Source organism: Marmota marmota, unplaced genomic scaffold, assembly GCF_001458135.2.
Source record: "Marmota marmota marmota unplaced genomic scaffold, marMar, whole genome shotgun sequence".
In the NCBI taxonomy this organism is placed as follows: domain Eukaryota; kingdom Metazoa; phylum Chordata; class Mammalia; order Rodentia; family Sciuridae; genus Marmota; species Marmota marmota.
Genome location: NW_025999913.1, coordinates 13,483,980 through 13,492,065, shown reverse-complemented (window position 1 = coordinate 13,492,065; position 8,086 = coordinate 13,483,980). Strand labels below are relative to the sequence as shown.

At 42.2% G+C, this 8,086-nt stretch overlaps 1 protein-coding gene across 1 annotated transcript in view; it reads right to left on the bottom strand.

Annotated features, from left to right (window-relative positions):
• Window positions 1-6,914, bottom strand: part of Rnf144b (ring finger protein 144B) — a 158,118-nt gene extending 151,204 nt beyond the window's left edge. The window contains exon 1 of the mRNA XM_048799838.1: window positions 6,819-6,914. The gene's annotated coding sequence lies outside the window, so the exon portion shown is untranslated. The remainder of the gene's footprint in view (window positions 1-6,818) is intronic.
• Window positions 6,915-8,086: the final 1,172 nt, after the last annotated feature.

Here is an 8,086-nt window from a genome sequence, read left to right as displayed (position 1 = left end):
TATATAAATTTTTTTTTTTTTAAGAAATATTAATTAGATTGTCCCCTTGTCACTCTTTTACCATTAAAAGACTTTGATTGAATAACATTACAGATTCTTGGAAGATAATCCAGAAGCTAATAGTTTAAAGCCCTTTTAAAATTCCCAAATGCTGAAAAGACAAATCCATCAGCATTCCTGTTTGTTCTAGAGTTTATTGGCTTATGGTCATCATCTTTATTTTTTTACAGGAGCACTTTTTTTTAATTGATCAGTGACAGAATATAAATGTGAACAATTAATCTTAGCCATTTATTGCTTCTGTGCTTCTCTGAAAGCAGAAGGAGTAAAATGTCTCATGTGCTTATTACACACAGGCAATATCTCAGATCATTTCCCCAGCTGTGGAACAGATTGTAAACCTCATTTTAAAATTACCTAATGTGTATTTAAATTGATTAATTAATATGCTCCTAGCATCATTTTATGAAACACAAATAGCTACTGTGACATTTCGGTGAAATAAATTTAATTCTTACAATAATCACCTCTGTCCTTCCCTTCTCTCCTTTCCTCAGTTACATATCATTGAAAACCATAGATGATTTGATATCCATGACCATAATAATGAACAAGCAGGACTCGTGGGGCATCATCAAAAAATTACTTCATCTGCTTTCTCCTTTGCCTCTTTGTGATGATCACTTCTATGTGTTGACTTGCCTGGACTAAAGAAGACCCAGACTGCTGTAAAACATTATCTCTGGGCATGTCTATGAGGGTGTCTCTAGAAGAGATGAGCATTTGACTCAGTACTCTGAGTAAAGAAGGTCCACCCTCACCAAAGCAAAGGGGCATCATCTAAACTGTTAGAGGGCTCTAGAGAAGAAAAAAGCAGTAGATGGGCGAATTCTTCTTCTTAAGCTAAGACACCCACTCTCTCCTGCCCTCAGATATTGGAGTTGTTGTCTACGGCCATACCACCCTGAACGCGCCCGATCTCGTCAGATATTGGAGTTGTTGGGTCTTCAAACTTGAACAAAATTAAACCACTGGTTTTTCTGGTTCTCTAACTTGTAGTCAGATCAGGGGACTTTTCAGCATCCATAATAAATCCCCTCATATAGAGCAAGATATATTGTATTTGTTCTGTTTCTCTGAAGAACCTATTGCACTCTTTAAGTTTATTTGGTGGGGCTGGATATTTCCTTGTCTTTGATTTAAATTCAGGACACTTGTCATGACCTTTCTAGTCACCAGCTAGACCTTCAAGTCACTCACAGTCTAAAATATCAATCACAGTTCTGTTATCAATGTGTCCAACCTAACGCAGCCCTCAAACTATTCCCATTTCATGTGAAGTTAAACTTCTTCCTCTTTCAGCTGTAGCCTGTTGAACACTGGCCACCTGTACAGGAAAGATGGACATGGAAAGAACTGCTCTCTCCATATTGTTAATTTAGGTGACCCCAATTTCTGATACCAGCCCCCCATTCTGGGATAAGGTGAGGGAGGAAGAGGGAGTGGGAAAATTCTCCCTTGACCAAGACAGACATGATGATCTAAGGAAGGCTGGCATGGTGGGCACTTAAAGCTGACTTTTTCTCTTGACTTTGGAATGTGGCCTCTATTGTCTTCAGCCACAGCTAACACGGAAACTGAAAAAGTTCCATTCTAACATCCTATTACATGTATATTCATATTTCTATTAATTGGTTCATTTTTTTCAGTAAATATTTATATATTTACACACATATATATCCATCCATACATGTGTATGTGCATAGGTATATGTATGTACATATGTAAGTATCTATATATATAGACCCCCCACACAGATTCTCTTGACTTGCAAACTCCTAGAAGCAACTTCCAATAGTTATACAGGCTGAGCATCCCTAATCCAAAAAGCTTCAAAATGAGAAGTTTTTGAGTACTGGTAGGACACCACAAGTGGAGAATTCTACACCTGACCTCATGGGTTGTAGTCAAACACCAGTGCACTAAACTGTTACATAAAATTACTTTTACATTATGTGTGTATAAAGTGTACAGGAAACATAAGCAACTCTTGTGTTTAGACTTGGATCCCATCCCCAAGTTACCTCATTACACATATCAAAATATTTTAGAATCAAAATTTGAAACAGTTCTGGCCTTAAGCAATTTGTTAAGCAACACTGAACCTGCAACTACAGAAAATAAGTCTAAGTGTCAACTCTGAGGAAGAGTAATGTCAATGGGTTAGGGATATTGTCCCATGCCCACAGATGCTGCTTTCATTCAAGTTCTCACTCATTTTGACCCAGGATTTTCTAAGATAGGGAACTGGACTGTGCTCACAAACTAATGATAGAGAAGGCATGGAAAATATTTGAGAGAAAAGACAACTGATGAAGCCAGAACCTTAAAAAAAGAAGGAGAGATGGAACTTGGAAACCAGGGAAAAAGATGATTCTTAAGAAAAACTTTACAATCTGAGATACTATTTTTTTCATAAACTTAATTTATTCAACTTTTCAATATTAATATTGTCTTTTCTAAGATGATATTAGTTGATTGCTTTTAATACCCTTAAATGAAAAAAAAAAATTGAAACTGGCTCTCTTTAGGTCTCCAACTTGTTTTTGAAACTTTGAATCCCTGCCCACCCAAATCTGAATACCCTGATCTGAGTATCTCTTAGCTGCTGACCTCTCTCTCCTTTCTCCACCTTTCCCCTCATTCCTGAAGGATAAACACTTTTTAAAATTTTTTATCGGCTGCTCATGCTCTGCCGAAGTCTGGCTGGGCACAAATCACCGAGCCGCCACAAAGCACTTGTATGTTCAAACAGGAAACTTTATTGCCCCAACTCCACCAGCACTCCATGCACACTCCCCAGGAACTCCCTCACCCTCCACCCAGGAGAACTCAACAAGAGCCGCCCTATAGCCACACAGCAAAGGTCTAATACACAACTGAATACACAGCTTAACTAACCATCATCATCTCAATGGCTCACTGGCGTCACCTTTCAACCATTCCCTCTGGCAAAATGCCAGGCGTCATTCCGCCCTCAACAATGCTCTCCAATCCTACACTCATTAATCATCCCACTGGTCTTCTTTTTACCTGTATCTCTACTGAAATTGCCTTTGGCTAAGGTCACACTGAATCACAGATCTACACAGAGATGGTGATAATGGCTGTCTCTTAGGCCGATGAAGACATTTTCTTAATGTATGTAAAGTACCTCAGTACATGGTAGCAAACTGTGGTAGAAGCAAGAATACTTCTCTATATCATGTATGATGCCTAGAGGTTGAATTCAATCTGCCTTGTGCCTATATATGAGCATAAAGTTTTCATAATGGTAAAGAAAATATTCCTAGGAAAAAATGTTCTTAGGAGTATTTTTACGTTCTTAGGAAGATAGATCTTCTTAGGAAGACAGAAGATCTTGAAAGAGAGAAGCATCAAGAAGTTGGACTTACAAAAGGGGAAGGTACAGTTTTAAGAGCAAAAATTTCCAATGATTATTCTTATTATTTCAGCTTAAAATTTGGGGCAGGTCTAAAAGCTAACCATTCCTGAATGTTGCTCATTCAGTAAGCCGTGCTGTGCTCTCCACATACCGGTACCCACACTCCTTCCTTCTTTTTACACTCATATGTCTTAGTGCACCCTTATTCTTCTGTCAGCCGATTGAAGTGGTCTGCATCCAGTATAATGAAAAATTCAGAATGTTAGAGTTCACCACCTTTGTAAATGACCTACATTGCCTGTAATGCTACATTTCGAGTTTCGGTGGAAATCTGAGATTTGCAACATACTTTGCTGCCATCACCACATTATTGAACTCATATATAAATTCATTTCAAGTGAACAAAATACTCATTACTACAAGAACTGGAAAGATATAAAATTTAATGTCCATTCTCAGAGTTTGGATTATGGCGATGAGCACTTCAATATTCATGTGTAGAAAGAAATGATTAAAATCTAGATGACTTGTAAAATGCCTTCCAATTTTAATGCTCAATGACAATCTTATTTCTGCACCATTGAATCACTGGGAAATTAACACAGCACAATAAAATAAGACAATTCATGATGCAGGCTACTCGAAGTCTTGTCTCTTTGTGGCCAAGGATATTTCTTTGACTACTAAGCTAAAAATGTAACTGCATTCTGCAGCCTATGCATACATGTCCTAATTGATGGGAGGGGAAAAATTCAGTCCAAAGTGCCAGTAATTCCTCTGTGAGCTAGTATGGCAGGGAGAGTGTGGTGGGGTCAGTGAAGCATCAAGTTACAGACTAAATTAAAGGTCTGCACAAGAGTGGCAGGGTCTAATCATCTGCCCTCTGAGGCTGCCAGAACTGGATCCACCACCCTTACTCACAAAGGAGTATTCCACATAGGCTAAGCATTCAGCAGACCAAGGGCTTAAAAAAAAAAAAAAAACTTCTTTTTCCAAATAGATGTTTGTGGAATCGTTTCCTTGAAGCTCTTAGTTCTGTCACATTAAAATTTCCATGAAAAAAGTAATCAAAACCTAATGCTTACAATGTTTCACCACAGAGAAAAATATTGTGGGTTTTTGTTCCTATTAAAAACATGTGTTACATATATATAATTATGCTAAGCCCCAGATCCAGTGTACACACATATACACAAAAACCTTAGGAAAATAATAATAGTTTTGCCTAAACCAATAAAATTTATAACATAATATTGTGCTCTGTCCATAACTACTCTCATTAAACCAACATTTTGCAAAAGTCAGCAAGCAATGAGTATTTCTGCATGTTTTGTGGCAGAGGCTGCAAATACCAGATCTATAGGGATGAATTAAGGTCACTTTTAGAAATTCAAACGCAGTGTTTTCTAGCTTTGGTTGGGCTGAATCATGTACATCTGCACTATTTTTCCTGGGGGAAAGTTAATTTTAGAAAGGAGAAAAAGTTTGCCAGGAAAACAATCACATTGGCTCAATAACTAGACATCGAGTCTTTTCTTAAAAGTTCAAAAGGCTTCATAGTCTCCAACTTGTCCTTAACATTCTTGAAAGCAAGGACTGAATATCATCATCCTGACTTCATAATGGACATTTCATTTCATAAAAAGAAATACATGATTTAATATTATAACTATTGCACCTATCTCACAGGATTTTAAAATACCATTCTTTCTCCTCAGTTTACCAAAAGACAAATAGCAGTACTTATTTCCCCTAGGAGCCACCTTCTGGTGGTTTGATAGGTACTTAAAATGGCTCAAGTACATACATAGACACAACAAAAAGCAGCAGATACATATACATGCAAAGCGAAAGATGGAGAAACATCAGCACTTGTGTAAATATAATGTAATTTGAAGACTCTCTTAATCAATTCAAGTTAGAAGAGTTTGTTGCAAATAATCATTCCTCCCCCTGGTGCCTAGAAATAATAAGTCCATTTGAGTCTTTTGCCTTAAAGTAAGCAACAGGTAAAAACCACCAATGGCCTGTATTCTGAAACTGACAAGAAGGCAAGGGAGTGGTGAATGATGACATGAAGACTTTTTTTTTCCTTCTCTGTGTGTGTGGGGTGTGGGGTGGGGTGGGGTGGGGGGAGTACTGGGGATGGAACCTGTGCCTCATACATACATGCTCAAGCCTTTTCACTGAGCTACATCCTGATCTCTCTCTCTCTCTCTCTCTCTCTCTCTCTCTCTCTCTCTCTCTCATTCAGTGTTTCACTCCATTGCCCAGGCTGGCCTCAGATTTGCCATCCTCCTGCCTCAGCCTCTGGAGTAGCTGAAATTACAGGCATGTGCCACCATACCCTGCCAGGCCTCAGCCAGGAGAGTGTAGCTCAGTGGCAGAGTGCTTGCCTACCAGGCACCACCACTGAAGATTTTTAAATCAATATTTTAAAGTTAACTCTTCTATTATGTATAATTATATGCATCAATAAAAATATCTTTGAAGTAAAAAGTAAAAGTTTATTCTATAAACAGGTCTCTTAGAGGTATGGCATTTCTCCCTACCCTGTATCTGAGTTTCAAATGACTATTAACCCTCCTTTCCCAAAATTGACCTCTCTGAACGATGGATACTGCACCAAATTCCTCAACCTGAGGTTCTGGCTTGCCCCTTCCCATTCCTGCTCACACTAACATTTCCAGGTGAGGCTTGGCCACACTGGGTTCCCCTTCTCTCCCCGATGCGGGCCTCACAGACTCTTTCAAGTGGATATGGGGCGGGGGGCGTTGTTGCCATCATTTGAGGTGCTTTTTAAATATGACGCAGACGGGCACACACAACCCTCAAATTGGAATCAGGACCTCAGGGTGGGGTCACGGGTCTCCCAGGCCAAGTAAGAGCTGCAGACCGAGCTGCAGACCGTGATGAAGTTCAAGCGCTGCTGTCATTCAGTAAACCTTGTGAATTTGTAAATGTATCATAGTATTTTAGGGTGGGGGGACCCCAATCCACTGTTAGGTGCAGATAAGGCGGTGTATTCGCCTTATTCAAGAGTCCATATGCTTCCCAAAGTTAGGGCAGCGTCGGAAGACGGGTGTGTTCTGGAGGAAGGGGGGAAATCGGCGTGTCGGTGTTGACCCCACACCTGGGCAAGGCGGAGGACCTCCCGCTTCCCCGACCCCGGAGCCCGGGGGCGCGCCGTTTCTGGAGCCACCCGGGAAGGGGAGAAAGCGACCGGTGCTGCGTGGAGAGGCGGCGGAGGTCCCGTGGGCAACGCCGGGCGCCGAGGGGTCGCGGGAGCCGGCGAGGTGACAGCCCAGGGAGTCGGAATGTGCACCTGGCACGGCGCGTCCCGGCCGCGCAGGGCGGCACCCGAGCTCCTTACCTGCAGCCCGAGGTCCGCTCGCCAGCAGGGAAGGCGGAGGCGCGGGGCTCCCAGGCGTGCCGGCTGCTGGCTCTGGCCGCGGCTCCGGGCGGCGCTGGCGGTCGGTCTCCAGCGTCGCGGCTCCTCCTGCGGGCCTCCCCCGCCCGTCGGCCCACCGCCAGCTCGCTCCTCCCGCGGGCGCCGGCCGAGCCTCCCCTGCGCTTTCTGGCGCAAGTCGCTGCCCCTCTCCGGCCTTCGCTCCGCGGCGCGCACCTCCCCCAGAAACGCACGCACTTTAGGAAAGAGGCAGCGCAAGTACGCCTTGAAATTCGGACGCTGGGCAACTTCAGAAAACCCGTTTGAAACCTTTGATCTGTTCGCTGAAGTTCAAGGCAGCAATCACATTCATCCCCCGCCCTCTCTCTCTCTCAATGCTAGGGATTCCTGTAAAGATCACGTTGAGATTCTCCTACCAGTCATTTAAATTTTTCCAAAATAAACATTTGATTTTATTATTTTAAAGATGTAAACATCCTCAGCTTCCCCACTATTTAAATTTGGATTGCCAGGACCTTATATTGGCCCCGGGAAGGATTGTTCAACTGCTCAATTCAGGGCAGGTTTCCTTTGCAGCCCTGTTGATGCTTGACTCCTGTCCCCACCCGGAGTCCAGGGAGGAGCCCTGGATTACACTTTGGTTTGGATTACTGAGCCTTCCCCAACCTCCTCTCACTTAGGAGAGACCCACTTCTGAGGCTCAGTTCCAGGAAGGAGCAGGAGGATGTGTCCAAAGAAGAGGGGACCTAATGAACAGCGAACCAGCAACGGGCAGAGCTTACTGAATAATAGAGAAGAGTGGAAAGGACGGGAAGAGAGCCAGGAACATCACCTATCACTAACGTGCAGGAGCTGGGAGTGACATGAGCCCCATGGGGAATGTGGAAGGTGCGTTGTCAAATGGCAATCTACTTATTCATTCATTCACCTATCAATATAATAAATACTATGGGAGAGATTAAAAGCAGTATAACATTATTCAGTCATGTTATAACTTATAGGCTGATAGGAATTAACTTCTTAGTTTATAACAGAACCTCCATTTAATCACCTTTTCTGAATTTATCAAATAACTTTCTAACCTCAGGGCTCTAAATGTGGGGTGGAGGCACTTCCTAATAACTGTCAGATTTCTCTACTGAGCAAGAACTGAATGTTGGAAAATAAACTCACTAAAGTTACTATAACTAGGTGTTGGGGATATAAAAGATAACAGGACGACATCCCTGCCC